Raw genomic sequence first — 18,429 nt, 5'->3', positions numbered from 1 at the left:
CCAGCCCCGGTGTTCCACCAGAAAAAGTTGTAGGGAGCACATGTGAAGCTTGGCCTTGAGTATGAACCCACAGCAGGATATCTGCAGAAACCTCTTGAGTCTGTTGGGTGCACCACCCTTGTTCATTATAATTCTATTAGGACTCTCGATATGGAAGAATTACAGTGCTGCAACAACAATCAATTATTTAGCACATTGGGGCCATATGTACCAACGCATTTTTCCATAGACACAGAATGGGTAAAACCCTTTGATACATCTGGCCCTAGGTTCTTAAAGTCAACAAAGAGACTTTTAATAGCTTTGAATTATTTATTTTCAAATGAGTTTAGTATATATTATTCATCAAAAATATCAAATTGCAGAAATACACATAAAGAGTGTCCTGAATATCTACCTACTCTGTTCGTCTTTGTCTTCCAAATGTGGTACGTCTAAATAGTACAGTTCTTTGTCTGGGAAAGTTGGAAAAGAACATTCAATCTATTACGTTATACAAGATTATCATGGTTATCTGTCTCCTGTGCTTACAGCTATCAAACTATACTGAAACGTTTATCTATTCTCTCTAAGACATAATACAATCTTGCTGCGAAATGAATAACTCTGTTATTTCTATCAGCTCTGTAGCTGAAGAAACTCTGTCGCTGGCAAAACTCTCACAGTGTTGTCTATACTCAGTTCTATTTCCCTAAACCAATGAAGTCAGCTTACAATGATCTATTTCTGAAGAGGAAAAATATTTGTATAATTCAATTGTCTATATATTTTCCACCATAGCTCTCAACCTCAGTGACAAGTATCAGTAGCTCAAAATGGTAGTCTCTCAGCATAGCCCTGTATTCTATTGTCTCAGAATCATAAATCACAGCACCAGACCACACCGGCCTCAATGCTCTGCAGTTCTGCAACCCCACTTTGTTCTCCCTTGGACACCTTTATAATTATTTGATTGATACAATGTAAAATATTCAGACAATGTTGCACAATTAAACAACTTTAATTTAATTTACCTCTTTTTGTTGAATGGCAGAGTTAGTTACAATTCTTCTCTTCTCGTCCGCATTAAGCTTCTGAAAGAACAATTGAATGTAAAAATATATAACACCCATGTAGTTCACACCAGTCATTCAATGTTAATGTTTCCAGTTTTAGGACATGGTTACTTTTAATACATCTCAACGCATTCCAAAGCAATCAATCTAGTAGGTGGGTAAGAGTGTAAGTAACGCAGCTTGTATTGTTTTAAAAAAAGATGTAATTGAATAGGTCAGATTTATTACGTTTAAGCAACAGTTTTTGGGCCTAGCGTTTTCTTTTTATGATAATGATTAGTACTTATGATTATTTTTATTCTCGTATTTTATGGAGGACTTATCATTCCCCCCCTGTGATGATTTGAAACCATCATAAATTTACTTCAAAATTGTTTTGCGATTATTTCAGATTCTTGCCTTTTTCATTTTAGCTGTTTTCTTTCTTTTATTTTCTTATCCTCCTCACTCACTCTTTCACTCATTTCTATATCTTTTTTCATTCTTTTCATCAACTTGTTTTCTTTATGTTTCTTTATTAATGATGTTATTAATACATGGAAATACAAAGGCCACGAAACAGATTATCATTGCCATAATAGGGATTAGTATATAACTAAGAAATCATTCTCCCAGACCTTTCAGCCATGTTCCCACTTCAGCAAAACTTTTAGAGATGCTTTCAGATATAGACAAGGTCTTCAAAGATTTTAAATCTAGTTTTAAAATCAGTAATATTATTTGCATACACTTCTAGCTTTTTTACTTTCCTCAGGGACATAACTGCAACAATTTTCAACCCATCATTTTCCAGTCTCCACCATTCTCAGCAAGAAGAATTTCTGAAGCATATTGATTTTGAAAACCCATTGATCTAACAGCAATCAGCTCTTTAATTTATAATAATATACTCCAGATGTACTACTGGCTAATCTGTCCACTACTGTGGATAGTTTTCTTATTTTCTCATCATCCAATACTACTCTTCCAGCTGGTTTATCTGCTATAAATGTATCTCCGATCATTTTTGTCACTTCATTCACACTTCTTGTGTACCTCTTTATTGCAGGTGTCATTGATTCTAAAGAATCAACATGATACATTTTCAGAAACATCAGTCCTAAATAATATACCCCTTCTCAAAAGGTAGGTAATTTAAAGTAAGCATTCATTCCACAAATAAAATACACTCCTGTTATCGTTGAAGCACCTTCTTGCAGTATTTGCCATCCATCACCAGACAACTCAAAAGTGTGTTCACATCTATTATTCCCCATTTATATTCTCCACTAATATTTTCTTCCCCAGTATACACATATCTTTCCAATCAATATACGTGTATCATTTGTATACACATATCTTTCCAAATCAATCTCTCTTCCAGCCTTAGTTTAGGTACAGTCATCTTTTTCCTAAATTCATCCTCATCTCCTTTCCACACATCCTTTTGTACATCATTATTGTTTTCAGCCTTCATAAGTTTTATATTTCTCTCTTCTAACATTTGTATACAATTCTCCTCTTGTCTATTCATTTTACAGGTTAATTTTTTCTCATGTGCCTTAACAGTGTTCATAGGAAGATAGGCTCTAAAATAATGCCAAGCAGTTTCCATTTATAGATTTTGGGTGTAAATTCATGTCTTTCATTAATGGTAGTTTTGAAAGCACCATGTCATAATTGAAAAATAATATTCATAATGTTGAAATCTATATATTACATTTAGCAATATTCTACAAGAAGTAGAATATGTGAGCTGTATGTGTTGGTATGAAAGTTGTTCATATGCCAAAGAAGGCATGTGTGCACTAACATAACAATTCTTAACATCTAACGCATTAGTGAATTCTTGTACTAATCTTGAATAAACGTGTACTGCACAATCACCTTTCATATAATCCACAAATTATGTTTTTAGTCTGTCTTCATCTATTGTGGGATGATGTTTTTCATTCTCTAGTAAATATATCATCTTATTGGTCTCTGGTGTAAAATAGATTCCCAGATAAAATGCTGTAGCTACTAATACTTGTCATGTAAGTAGTGCTCCAAGAATCATCTTTACTCTTGCTCTAGTAAAAGTACAGAACTTCTCTACAATCTGATCTACCACCAGATTAATATGTTAATAACAGAAATGAGGAAAATACTAGGAAAAAAATGCTTTTTTTGAAGCACTTTGTTAGCAAATCTTCATTAGTCAATCCCTAATCTTTCCTGATTTTCTTTTTAATTGCTATCCCTAAATGTATTCTTATTGATCTTGGCTTTAAGTAAGTTTTTTGTTCTGGTTATTTTTAGTCATAGTCTTTACTTTTTTTATTATTTTTTAACATTTTCAGGGAGGTTCAGCTTTCTTTGTGCTACATTCAAGTATTTCAGAAATTGGTATGTCCAATATTTGTTCGAGATAGTATGTCTATACAGGTGATGAACATCTTCAACAAGTGAACTTTCCACTAATGTCTTCTATCGCTTGCTGAATGAATACGTTAGGACCATGGATGTGAAAAACTGTTATGTGTGCACAAAGATTCCTTCATCAGTACAAGAAGGGGTCACCTATCATAGCTTGCCGTTAACTTATGGGATAAGTTGTAGCTTGCTACTAACAAGATTCTATAATCAAGAGCATGTGCAATATTTTTATTCAAATTTGGATGTAGTGTTTTCCTTTGTTCCTGTGATTGGGTTTCTGAATAAGTTAGCTAAGGAGCATAGTAAAAAATTTGTTAGAGGCTTCTTTGAACTGACGCTTACATTTGGGACAGTTTATGCACACCACAATAATCTGACTTGCTTATTGACACCTGTAGAGAAAAGCTTTTTAGATCACACCAATGATAGACGCAAAGCACTGAAGGAAAGATTAGAAAAGGGGTTAGAAAAACGCACATATGCAAATGATTATGCTTTCACTGCAATAAAGACCCAAGGTAAATTAGCTATAGATGCACTGCATGTAGGAAGGCTTTGTATATATAGGCCAAAATCTGAACATGACACTTTATTTGTGGGAACAAGTGAATGCAGACGTGTTTTTGTTTCAGAGTAAATGGACATTCATGTTAAATGGAGAGGATGCAGCGATCCCTGGGATCTTTTACATCTATGGACTTAATGCTTATTACCGTCTCCCAAAAGGATGATATGGGACATGTTATTTGGGAATAGTTTTCCCAAAGATATACCAGATTGATGACTTAAAGCAAATACCTAAAATGTCTGAATTACAACATGCTAGACAAAAACGAGAGACAGCGGCTGCTGTCATTGGTGACATATTTGGAGCCATAATTCCTTCAGTAGGAGTTATCTTAAACTCCATAAAGATTCAAAAGTTGTCTACTTTTGTGGATAACATGCTGACAAATTTTACAGGGGCTATACTCCTGATGGATACTGAACTTGCTATGGAAAAAGCTATGACTCTTCAAAATCGGCTTGCTTTAGACATTCTTTTAGCAAAGAACGGCGGAGTCTGCAAGATGCTCAACGAGCGTCATTGTTGCTCATATATACCAGGCAATAGTAAAAAGATAAGAGGTATGCTTACTAACCTAACTAAAGATAGTACAGATTTGAAGGAACCTGGAGTGTGGGAGAAGTTTGCAAAGGGAATTGCCAGAGTAGGGAGCTGGTTTAGCAATATTAGGAATGGAGAACTTGCAATGATATTCCAGCGCGGCTCCAAACACGTCTTTCTCACATGCTTCTTGACAACCACCCAGTCACCGGCTTGCAGGTTGTGACCTGGATCACTGATCGGTGGCAATGTGTTAGCTTCCACCTGGTGAGAAAAAGAGTGAACCACATCAGCCAAACCTTTGCAGTAGTCCAACACCATATCATCCGTGATATTCACAAGAGCATTTGCAGTTACTGCGGGCAGCCTCATAGCTCTACCCATAAGGATCTCGTGGGGTGATAGTCCTGTCTTCTTATCAGGGGTGTTCCTCGTCGACATCAACACTAAGGGTAATGCATCTGGCCATTTCATATTAGTAGCTGCGCACATCTTCGCCATTCTCGATTTCAAGGTACCATTCATTTGCTCTACTAGTCCTGATGCTTCAGGGTGGTAGCTACAATGCAGCTTCTGTTCAATGTCTAATGCGGTACACAAAGGCTTAATCACCTCATTGTTGAAGTGTCTGCCCCTATCTGATTCTATAGAGACTGGAAACCCGAACCTGGGTATTAGTTTCATAAGCAGCAGCTTTGCAACTGTGAGACTGTCATTCCTACGTGTGGGGTAAGCTTCAATCCAATGGCTGAACACACACACAATCACCAACACGTACTTCAATCCTCCACAAACAGGCATTTCAATGAAATCCATTTGCATCTTGCTCAATGGACCGCCAGCTCTCCCTATGTGGCTCAGAGTTACCACAGTCCCTTTTCCTACATTCATCTGTTGACAGGTGATGCACCTGTGACAAGTAACCTCTGCGGCATGTCTGAATTTTGGGTTAAACCAATTAATTTTGAATGACCTGATCATTGCATCTCTTCCAAGATGAGCCTGTCCATGGTATAGCCTCACAAATTGTGACAGAAGACTGTTCGGCAAAACCAATTTCCCCTCCTCTGAGACCCATAAGTCATCAGCTCTTTGTACACATTGCATTCTCTGCCAGGAGCGTTTTTCCTCCTTACTAGCACGACTCTGTAATATTTTTAACTCATCTAGGGCCAGATGTAGCCAAAAGTTGCGATTCGCAATTTGCGACCCCGCAAAATCGGAAATGGGATGCAGGAACCCCATTTCTGAATCGCAAATTGCAACGCAAGCCATTACTGACCCACAAATTCTGCGACCCCATTGTGCGACTTGCAAATAGGGAGACGCAATTTGCGAGTGGCAAACCATATGAAAAAGCCACTCGCAAATTGCGACTAGTCACAAAAAGACCATTTTGCACACCCAAATTACCACTGACTCAGAGCAGGTGGTAACCATAACCAAAGTATAAAAGGAGACCCAGAAGGCATCTGGGTTACTCAAGATGGCTGAGATATATGTGATAGCAAGGAGGAGGAGAGTCCACGCTGCACAGCAGAGGAGGAGGAGGAGCCAGAGACAGGAGAGGATATACAGAACCAGGCAGACACTTTTCCAACAAACAGAGGAGGAGATATATGATAAATACAGACTCAGCAGTGCAGCAATATTAGAATTAATTGATCTACTCAACCCACAGCTTCAACGCCAGACTGTGCGCGGCAGTGCCATCCCCACACATGTGCAAGTGCTATGCTCACTGCACCTCTTGGCCTCGTGTAGCTATCAGGGGGTCATTGCTGTGGCAGGTGGGGTATCCCAAAGTGCACTCTCACGGTTCTTCAGATGTTTCTTAGATGCCATACTCACACACATGTCCAGATACATATACCTACCCAGGAATGAGGCAGAAATTAACAGCACCAAGTTGGAATTCTACAGAATTGCCAACTTCCCTCATGTGATAGGGTGTGTAGATAGGACACATATACAAATATGCCCTCCTGCAAACCTGGAATATCTGTTCCGCAACCGGAAGTGTACCCACTCACTGAACATCTAGGTGGTATGTAATGCCCATTATGTCATCACTGACATGGTAGCCAAATTTCCAGGGAGTACACATGACTCGTACATTTTCAGGCACAGTGGGATACACCAATGCCTAGAACGTGGGGAGTTTGGAGACGGATATCTATTAGGTATTGCTGCGGACACCCTGAAGACATACACACAGGTCACTGTAGAAACCATCCATGCCCTGCTAACATTGTACATTTTTGCCAAACAGGTGACAGTGCATATGCGCTACGACCATGGATACTTACCCCGTACCTAACACCCAGCAATGAGAATGAGAGGCGATATAATAGTGCACATAGGAGGACCAGAAATGTCATAGAGAGGACCTTTGGACTGTTAAAGGCAAGATTCCGATGCCTCCACAGAGTGGAGGTGCGCTCCAGTATGCCGCAATAACAGCATTCAAGATAGTTGGCGCATGCGCTATAAACTGCACAACATTGCCACCAGACGTGGGCTACATCTCACCCCTCAAGACCCAGATTCGGAGGATGATGAGCAAGAGCTACCACATCGCCATCCTGGGGATAGGAGCATTGCAAATCAAGGCAGACAGAGACGGGACCACATTGCAAACCAATACTTTGGAAGGTACGTGATAACTGTCACCACACACACTAATGTCACACACAAAGAGCCCAGTTGTGAAGTGGAACAAACAAGAAGTTTTATTACGTGAACCTAATAAGTGAAGAACTGAAATTTTGTGAAGGGGCTGTAAATGTCCACCTGCAATGAGGACACATTCACTTCATGTGCCTCATGTGTCGTGCAGTGCATGGGCCTAACACCTCCGCCTGGGACGCCCAGCATGGCTAGTGCTCGGTGTGTCAGCAGACCCCTGACGTGCACTGCCACTCCTCAAGACATGTGTGTCTGTGGCAGATGCCCTGCTGACGGTGGACCCCTCCTCACTATCCTGAGGTGTCTCTGCAGTGCCCTTAGCCACCTGTCTAGCCTCCAGCATGTCCACACCGTGGCTAATGCGACCCAGTCCCCGAGCCACATCCCCTGCAAAGTGGCCCAAGTCTACCTGCAAACTCACAGTACGGCGTGACAGCCTAGTGGTGTTGACTGCGAGGCGAATGATGAATGCAGCCATGCGGTCCAATCTGTGTACCAGTTGCCGTTGCGGTGCCTTGCACTCTGTCTCTCTGACACTAGTTCTATTAGCAGTTGACGTATGGAGAGAGCAAGGACACCGACATTATCATTCAAACGTGTGAACTGTGTGTTCACTTGTGCCAGCCCAGTGGTGAAATTATGCTCCATCCTTTGCATTGCCCCAGATATGATTCTCATCTGCCTTGTTTGCAGGCACTGACTAGATATAAGGGCTGCCTCCGCCTCGTACATGGATGAGTCACCTCCAGCCTCCTGGGACACTGCTTGGACATAGAGTCTGCGTCTGCGACGTGGTGGTGCTTCAGGGTCCTGCTGTCTGACACTGTGGCTGGGACCAGGTGCTGTGTCTATTTCCACCATGTCGATTGGTTCAGCTGGAGGGAACTGTGGTGGTGTGGTGCTGGGCCCTGTATTGGCTGGTTTAGACTCCTGTGCTGCCTGTTGGCTGCTTTCTGCACCCTGGATGACTGGCTGGTGGGGGTGTTTTGTGGGAGACCTGTGGGACATAGGGAACACACTGTCAGTATCTAACATCTGATGTATGCCTCCTAATAAACTGTTGCCTATAAGCTGACTACTGTACTACATTGCCCATAATGCACCATTCTGGTGGTTGCAAGTCTGGAATGGAGCTAGTTTGGTTGTGCATGCTGCTGTGTACTGGGTAGGTGGGGGTATGGCAGTTATGGGTGTACATGCATGTTTCATGGTACTCACTGTTTGATGTCCCTGGCTCTGACGTGTCCAGTACTCCCATTCCTGCCACTGACTCAGGCTCAAGGGTCTGTTCCACCAGTTCCTCCGTGGGTGTGGGTGGTGGGACGGTGGATGGGCCCCCTCCTGTGCCCCTCATCTCCCTGAGGCGCTCTGCCACCCTCTCCTTTGTCCTGGAGCGCAGGTCATACCACCTCTTTTTTATTTCTTCTATACTCCTGTGGCTCACCCCTATGGCGCTGACCCTCTCCTGGATGTCTTGCCAGATCCTCCTCTTTTCCATGTCTGGAACACTCAGGGCAGCCCTTCCAAACAGCTGGTCATGGTGCTGGCAGCATTCCTCTGTCAGCACCTCATGTTCCTTTTCAGAGAACTTCAGTTTTCTCTTCCTGCCTGCACTGCCTGAGTCTTCCATTCTTGCTGCTGTTCCTCCAGGTGGCTGCTCATCAGTTAGAAAAGGGTGTGGTCCTCCCTCCTCCCAGGTGTATTTGATAACTTCCTGGCTGTGATGTCATCAGCAAGAGCCAGGAAGGATTTTTCAGACTGTTTTGCTGCACCTGCATGCAATTTGTGGCACAGTCGCAATTTGCGACACCCACTCGCAATTTGCGAGTCCGTTTTTAGCGCGGTCGCAAAAAGCGACCTCGCTAACAGCGGACTCGCGAGCTGCGGTGCGAGTTCATTTGCGAGTCACAAAATGAAGTTGCTTTTTCTTGTTGGATAGCATTTTGCGAGTCGGAAATTGCGAGTCGCAACGACTCGCAATTTTTTAGCTTCCTACATCTGGCCCCTAGTGTATCAACCACCCTTAATGCAAGGTTTAAACATGTCTCATTTTCGGTTTGCGGTAACAAATCCCACTGATCCGTAAACGATATACAGTTCAATGCGCAAAACCTTGCGACTTGATCTGCATAGCCGTTTCCCATGGACACAAAGTCTTGCGATTTAACGTGAGCATTGCATTTCACCATAGCAATTTCAAGAGGTAAATGAATCGCATGTAACAAATCCTTAATTTGTTCACCATTTTTCACAGGAGAACCAGAAGAGGTCATAAAACCTCTCTGTGACCACAATTGGCCAAAATCATGTACAATTCCAAATCCGTATCTGCTGTCAGTATAGATAGTGACTCTCAGATTTTCAGCTGCATGGCATGCCTTGGTAAGGGCACTAGCTCTGCCACTTGTGCGGAATACACTCTCTCGACCCAGGAAGCTTCAATGATACCAGCTATGGTACATACAGCATAACCGTCTCTCAGCATTCCGGCTGAGTCTCTCAAACAGGATCCATCAACAAACATAATGCAGTCATTTTCGTTTAATTGTGTATCTTGAATATCAGGTCAGGGCTTGGTACATAGTTCTGTTACCTCAAGACAATCGTGCTCCACCTCCTCTTCATTATTAATCTCGGTACTTTCAACAGGAAGTAGAGTTGCCGGGTTTAATATAATTGTCTCATATCTGGTAAGTCAGGCATTTGTCATGTGCTGAGTTTTGGTTTGAGTCAACAAAATTTCAACTGAATGCAGAACCATTACTGTTAGGGGACATCCCATCACTATGCCTTCACACTACGTGAGGCTTTGACCAACTGCTGCAACTCTGCGCAAACAACCCGGTAAGGCTGCTGCAATGGAGTCCAAGGTAGCTGAAAAGTATGCTACAGGGCGATTTGCACCTCCATGGACCTGTGTTAAGACAGACAAAGAACAAGCATCACGTTCATGACAAAACAGTAGAAAAGGCTGGCGCCCTGCACATGCACTCTCTCAACTCAATGAATGACTCAAGCTCTTCTTTTGATAAGGCTGTGGTATACGGCTCATCCTTAATCTCTTTACCTGCCAGCCTTATCAAGGGTTTTGAGATAATTGAGAAGTTGGGTATCCACTGGCGACAGTAACTCACCATTCCCAAAAACATTCTTACATCTCTCTTTGTCATCGGGGGTTCATCTGCAAAATGGCTGTTATTCTCTCCTTTGATATTCTCCTGGACCCCCTTTCGATCAAATGTCTTAAGTACTTCACCTCTTTTTGACAGTACTGCAGCTTCTTTGGTGACACCTTATGTCCATTCTTTCCCAAATGGTTCAGTAAGGTGATTGTGTCATACCTACAGTCATCTTTTGTCCTGGACGCAATTAGCAAGTGATCAATGTACTGCACTAGAGTCGAATTGAAAGGCAGTACCAAGGATTCTAAGTCCTTTTTCAATATCTGATTGAAGATGGACGGTGACTCAGAAAACCCTTGAGGAATTCTGCACCAACTGTACACCTTGTCCAAGAATTTGAAACTGAATAAAAACTGGCTGTCCTCATGAAGAGGTATCGAAAAGAAAGCTTGTGACAGGTCTACAACGGTGAACCATTCAGCATTACACAGGACCTGAAACATAATCACTGCTGGATTGGGCACTATGGGGCAACACTTCACCACAATCTCGTTTATTTTTCTCAAGTCCTGCACAATTCGAACCTTCCCACAAGGCTTTTTCAGACCCATTATGGGTGAATTACATGGGCTACTCAATACTTCCTCCAGGACCCCTTGCTTCACAAAGTCTGCGATTATTTGCGATACCTGGATAAAAACATCTTGTGCCGTGTGATATTGTGGCACCTGGGGAAACACTGCATTCGGTTTCACCTGTACTTTAACTGGTTCTACTCCATTTATCAGTCCCACTTCTTTTCCTGTCAAATCCCACACTTTCTCTGTCACCGTTCCCTGTAACTCGGCAGGTAAGTCAATCACTGTAAGCATCGGGAACAATGGAATCAAAGAGCAGTCTTCATTTGTAGTTCCTGTCTCTAACTCTGTGAACTGATCATCATCTCCTTCATAATCACTGTTTGTCTGTACCTCTATTCCATCATTGGAACAGGTAATCAAACATTTCGTCTTGCACAGTAAGTCTCTTCCCAGGAGGGATACTGGACTTGAATCGCAGACTACAAACTTGTGCAGTCCCTGGAAGTTGCCGATCTCAACTTGCACTGGATCTGTAATTGGATTTGTCAGGTACTGGTTTGCTACTCCGACCACTCTTATGGTAAAAGTGGCAATTTTGGAACCTCTGCACTTCTGACCGTAGAGCGTGTAGCTCCGGTATCAACCAAGAACGAAACCTTGTGACCCATTACCTTTCCTTCTACATAGGGTCCCCTCTGATCTACTTCTAGGGATGCTGCAAGCCTGCACTCTTCACTATCTGAACTGTCATCCGACCATTCCTCATTCATTCTATCTTCACCACGCAATGGGAATTGCTGTACTGTATTATTTTGGCTCATCACTTGACCTGTGACCCGCTGAGGAAGCATCACCTGTTGCTGTCTCATTAGAGCTAACGGTAATTGCATTTGCTGTGTAGGTACCATGGGAACCTGCTGTTGTACTTGCTGCATTTGCGCTGGTTGAACACGCGGCATTTGCATTTGCTGCATTTGCATTTGCATTTGCATATGCATTTGCTGCATTTGCTTGCATTTGAACCATGTTATTTTGGAAGTTCGAGTTTTGATTTCTCAACTTCGGACCTCTCATATTTTGCAATGTCCTGATATTAGTGCTTTGTTAAATTACACCATCCTGCACCACATTTGGGCATTCCCGCTTCCAATGCCCCATGCCCCCGCACGCGTGACATGGGGACATCCTTTTCATCCCTTGTGCGTCATTTTGAACCACAACAGTATTCAAGTCTGGACTGTGATTCACAAAACCTCGACCTCGACCTCTCGGTTGTGCCTGAAACACACCATTCCCTTGCGGTTGCTGCTGTATCATCTGCTGAAATCCATTTACCTGCATAGCTGCCTGCGCAGCCCTTATCTGCATCACTTTCTCCTTCAACTTTTTCTGCTTCAGCTCAATCTCATCACTACAGTATTGTCCATACTGCAACAACTCATCAATTGGCTTCACTTGCCAACAGATCAAATTATTCTTAATCATATGGCTAACCTCTGGTCTCAGCCCTTCAACAAATCTGAACACAAGATGGTTCATGTCTTTCGGCTCGATGGTCTCAGTACCACTGTAATGTTTGAATGCCTTCAACAATCTCTCATAATAAGCATGGATTGATTCTTTAACCTTCTGTGAGGTCCGGTTGATTTTCTGCCAATCAGTCACTTTCGGCAACACTTTCTGCTTCAAAAATTCAATCACTTTATGATAGTACTTCATCACCTCCTCAGAGGGTGCTCCGGTCACCTTATCCCTTGCCGGCTCCTTCGTCAGCCAGTCTACCCCTCTCTTGCACTCGAGCCATAAGTCGGGTGGAACAATGATCTCAAACAAGGTATTCAAGTCTTCCCAGAGACACTTCGCAAGCTTCACAAACCTATCTATTTGTTGGTACCACTCGATCGGTTTCTTCCTCATTCTGGGATAATCATTTGTAAAAGATAGGATGTCTTCTCTGGACCACAGTACATGAATTAAAACCCCACCAGCTGTCTCTCTCATTGGTAGCACTTTTACTGATTTCGTATCTGGTTTAGTTTTGGCTTCACTCGATCCAGGACTGTCACCTTTCTCCTTGTCTCTTTTCTTTGCCGATCTGCCTTCCCACTTTTCTAACGCTCCCCAGATTTGCGCACTTTGCAATATTTCCTTTAAATGCGCTTTCATTCCGGCAGACCTCATATGCTCGAAGTCTTTTGAGACAAAGTCTAATCTGTAACTTCTTTTCAAATGTTTAGTGTTCTCAATATCAATATTGTACTTGTCTGCCAGGTTCGCTAATTTCTGATGTACCTTGCCTACTTCTTTAGTAATCTCAGGGCACAGGTATCTCAACTCTGCTTCTGTGTATGACTCTAGTCTGTTCACCCCATCGATCCTTCCACTAATTCAGCAGCTTCCACACCCAGTCTTACAAAGTTCAGATAATCATTTTTCTCTGACCTTTCTGGTTCTACTGCCGTTACTGTAGTCTTTTGCATAGTAAAGGTCTTCTCTAACCACTCATTCAACTGTTGTACCGTAAAACCTTGCAATGAGATATTCCCTGCATGCATCATTGGTGACTGTGAAGCCTTCGTGCTTGTTGTTTGTGGGGTTAATATTCCTAGCCCTGCCTGCCTCATTGCTCCCAATGGTGTTTCAACTGGGCTAAGGTCTATCAAAGACCTCAGGTTCTCAACCGCTTGCTCTCTTGGAGACATTAACTGGGGGGTTCCTAAGGACCCTCCTCTTAGCACATCTTGGGTCATTATTCCCTGATCACATACACCAGGCTTACCTTGTGCATATAATGGCACCGGCGGACCAACAGTAATTGGCAACGATATTGCAGCTGGTGTCTGACCCGGGCCCAAACCTTGTGGAGCAGCGACTCCAAAGGTCTGGCCTTCTGAAGCCGGGGCAGGTATTAATGGAGGTCCTGCTGCTGGATTATATCCTGGTATCAGTTGTGGCTGTGGCTGGGGTAGTAACTGTGGAGTTGACTCAATCTGCACTAACCTTGATTTTGTATATATCGGGTCCGGTTTCACTATCAGGTTTGTAGTAGTCTCTAGTACTGGGACGTCTGGGTAGATTCTCTGTAGCTGCGGTGGAGGTTGCAACTGTATCTGCATGTCTGGCGCAGTTGGTACACTGTCACCATTCTGTATCGAACCCGTATTACTAGTCTGTGCTGTATCAGTAACTCCCTTCTCCTGTGTCTGGTTCCCAGGACCCGCACTAGTGCTCGGAACATTGTCGCTTACCACATAAGGTGGCGGGTGATCATGTAATATCCGATCCAGAAATTCTTCGTTATCTGAATTCTCTTCTTCTTCCCAAGCTCTTTTAGGGCCAGATGTAGGTAGGGAAAAATTAGCCAGTCGGAAATTGCGAGTCGTTGCGACTCGCAATTTCCGACTTGCTAAATGTAATGCAAGCAGAAAAAGCGACGACAATTTGCGACTCGCAAATGAAGTCACACCGCAGATAGCGAGTCCGCTGTTTGCGAGGTCGCATTTTGCGACCACGCAAAAAATGGACACGCAATTTGCGAGTGGGTGTCGCAAATTGCGACTGTGCCGCAAATTGAATGCAGGTGCTGCAGAACACTCTGGAAAACACTTCCTGGCACATGATGATGACATCACAGCCAGGAAGTTTACAAATACACCTGGGAGGAGGGAGGACCACACCCATTTCAACAGCAGAACTGCAAACAGACAGAACAGCAGCTACCATGGCAGAGACCAAGGAAGCGAAAACTCAAGTTTGCAGAGAAAGAGCTGGAGGTGTTGACCGAAGAGTGTTGTCAGCACCATGACCAACTGTTTGGAAGGGCAGCCCTCACCGTGCCAGAGTTGGAGAAAAAAAGACTATGGATGGACATCCAAGAAAAAGTGAACTCCCTGGATGTCAGCCACCGGAGTATTGAAGAACTCAAGAAAAGGTGGTACGACCTGCGCTCCCGGACCACTGAGAGGGTGGCAGAGCGGCTCCGGGAAATGAGGGGGACCGGAGGGGGACCGTCAACATTACCACCACCCACACCCCTGAAGGATAGGGTAGAGGAGACCCTTGAGCCTGAGGCAGTATGCGGGATTGGAGAGCTGGACACATCTGAGCCAGGACCATCAACCGGTGAGTACCATGAGACATGCATGTACCCTCATTAATGCCATACCTCCACCCACCTTGTACATAGGAGCATGCACAACCAAAATAACTCCATTTCAGACTAGCAATCACCAGAATGGTGCATTATGGGCAATGTAGTCAAGTAGGCAGTTTATAGGCAACAGTTTATTAGGAAGTTGATAACAGATAGTAGATACTGACAGTGTGTTCCCTATGTCCCACAGGTCTCCCACAAGACACCCCCACCAGCTAAAGCAGCCAGGGGCCACTGGTCAGCCAGCAGCCAACAGAAGGATCAGGACCAGCCACCACTACAACCTGCACCACCAACATCCTGTCCCCTCACAAGACACCAGTTGGCATATTGGTGTGTGAGCCTGCACCAGGTCCCAGCCACAGTGCCACAGTAGACGTCACAGAGCCTCCACCGCGTCGCAGGCGACGTGAAAATTCAACATCACAGCGGCAGGCAGAGTCAGGGGATGCCTCCATTTCACGTACTTAGGCCGCACTCCTACGGGGTCAGCGCCTGCAGACACAAGAGATCAGGAGGATTACAGGGGCATTGCGGCGCATTGAGCGCAATCAAGGCAACAGCATGCAGCTTGTACATACAGAGTTGCAACAAATAAATACACACATGGGCGACCTTGCACTCTCCATGCGTCAACTTGTGGCTGGACTGCTAACGCAGACAGAGAGTGCACGGCATCGGGACAGGCAGCTACTGAACCTCCTGGACAAAATGTCATCTTCCATTGTAAGGCAGGCCGTGAACACCACTGGTCTTTCTAGGCGCACGGTCAGCCTCCAAGTGGACATGGGCCACTTTGCCAGTGACGTGGCACGTGGACTGGCCTGTCTCAGCCACGCTGTTGACTTAATGGAGGCACGGCAGGTGGCCAGGGGCGCAGGTGACACGCCGCAAGATAGCGAGGAGGGCTCCACTGTCAGCAGTGTCTCTGCCGATGACACCAGGGTGCTGCGCAGTGGAAGCGCAAGGCAGGGCACTGCTGACCCCCCAACTACCAGCAATGCTGGCCGAGGCCGGCGTAGGGTTTGAGCTCCACACAGTCCTGGGGTTGGGGCACATGAAGTCAATGTGTCCCATGCCAGGTGGACTTTTACAGCCCCTGAACTGTTCAAAATGTATATAGTTTTTTTTGTTTGCACTAATTAAAACACTTGTTCTTTCCACTTAGCACATGGACTCTTTTAGTGTGACATTAGTGAGTATGGTAACAGTTACCACGTACCTTCCAAAGTATTGGTTTGCAATGTGTTCCCGTCTCAGTCTGCCTTGATTTGCTATGCTTCTATCCCCATGATGGCGATGTGGTAGCTCTTGCGCTTCATCCTCAGAATCAGGGTCTTCAGGGGTGAGAGGCAGCCCACGTCTGGTGGCAATGTTGTGCAGTATAGCACATGCGACAACTATCTTGAAAGCTGTTATTGGGGTATACTGGAGGGCACCTCCACTTCTGTGGAGACATCTGAATCTTGCTGTAGAATTCCAACTTGGTGCTGTTGATTTCTGCCTCATTCCTGGGTAGTTATATGTATCTGGACATGTGTGTGAGTAAGGCGTCTAGGAATGCCCTAAATAACCGTGAGAGTGAACTTTGGGATACCTCACCTGCCACAGCAATGACCCCCTGATAGCTACCCAAGGCCAAGAGGTGCAGTGAGCATAGCACTTGCACATGCGTAGGGATGGCGCAGCCGCACACAGTCTTGCGTTGTAGCTGTGGATTGAGTAAATCTATTAAATCTAGTATTGCTGCACTGCTGAGTCTATATTTGTCATAAATCTCCTCCTCTGTTTGTTGGAAAAGTGTCTGCCTGCTTCTGTATGTCTTATCCTGTCTCTGGCTCCTATTCTGTGCGGCGTGGGCTCTCCTCCTCATTCCTATCACATATATCTCCGCCATCTTGAGTAACCCAGATGCCTTCTGGGTCTCCTTTTATACTTTGGTAATGGTTACCACCTGCTCTGAGTTAGTGGTAAATTGGAAGTGCAAAATGGGCTTTTTGCGACTAGTCGCAATTTGCGAGTTGCTATTGCATATGGTTTGCGACTCGCAAATTGCAACTTCCTATTTGCGGGTCGCAAAATGGGGTCGCAAATTTTACGAGTCGGTAATGGCTTGCGTCGCATTTTGCGAGTTGGAAATGGGATTTTTGCATCCCATTTCCGATTTTGCGGGGTCGCAAATTGCGATTCGGGCCATTTGCGACTCGCAAAAGTTTGCTACATCTGGCCCTTAGTCTCTTTAGGCTTACTAGAGTCTTTGTCCGTTTTGCATGTGGCTTTCTACCCTTGTGTCTCATCAACTTGTGTTATTGCTGGGAACAATTGTAATCCATCAACTATTCCCGGTCTCCAGATTTTGCTTTCATTATCCCACCTAGCTTCCGCATAAGTCTTTTATGCCCTTTTTATTCTCCTTTGGAATTTTTCTTGCCACTGTTTAATGGCCATTAAATCCCAAATTGCTAAAGCCTCATACTGTTCTGGCCTCGGAGGTGGTTTCTGTACACTTAACATCCACCTTATATTTTCTAGAACTCTCGTGTTGAACGTCCCATGTTCTGGAAATGCCAAACATCCCTCTTTTTCTGTCAATTTGCGTCCCTGTTTCATCCATAAACAAGGCGCGACACCTTTTGCCTCCATGACTAAATAAGCAGGAGTTCCCTCAGGTGGTGTAGGCTCACCTTCACTCGCCATAATGTATGTGTCTCCCTTCAGAGCACTCTTAAAAGCTTTGACAAAGTTCATCTTTACGTCTTTCTTTTTGTTTGTATTTAATCAGGAAGTGACTTTAATTCCCAGGACAATCTTCACCCACCTTTCTCACTCTATTGCCTTTCACGGATGGCAGCCAATCCGTGCGCGACCCTTCTCGATTTCTGACCTATCTCAGCACGGAACCAATGACGTCACACTCACACACTGCAGCTGACAAAGTCTTGCGTCTCGTCCGCCCCTCACTGAATTCACGCCAAACTAATGCAAAATTTACTGGGAGCACCTTTAACAACAACAACAACACAAATCTGCCGGTTTACTACAGGTAGGGTATCACATCCGCTTCAGAACTTTACAGAGATTTCACTTGAAGCCTCGGCCGCTACTCTCTCCTTCTCAGTTCCCACACCCGCAAGCAGAATTCGACCCGCAAATCCTACTCTCGACTTGGCTTGCCCTAGTGCACTTTAGAACTTGCCAAATCTCCATCGAAGGTTTCACACATTCAATTTGACTCAAACTCGACTTGTCAACCACGCCAGATTGACCTAATTAAACCGCACAAATTACAACATAAACCCAAGTGTCTCCTAGACTTGTCAATATA

Source organism: Pleurodeles waltl, chromosome 9, assembly GCF_031143425.1.
Source record: "Pleurodeles waltl isolate 20211129_DDA chromosome 9, aPleWal1.hap1.20221129, whole genome shotgun sequence".
In the NCBI taxonomy this organism is placed as follows: domain Eukaryota; kingdom Metazoa; phylum Chordata; class Amphibia; order Caudata; family Salamandridae; genus Pleurodeles; species Pleurodeles waltl.
This window is presented reverse-complemented; position numbering follows the sequence as displayed.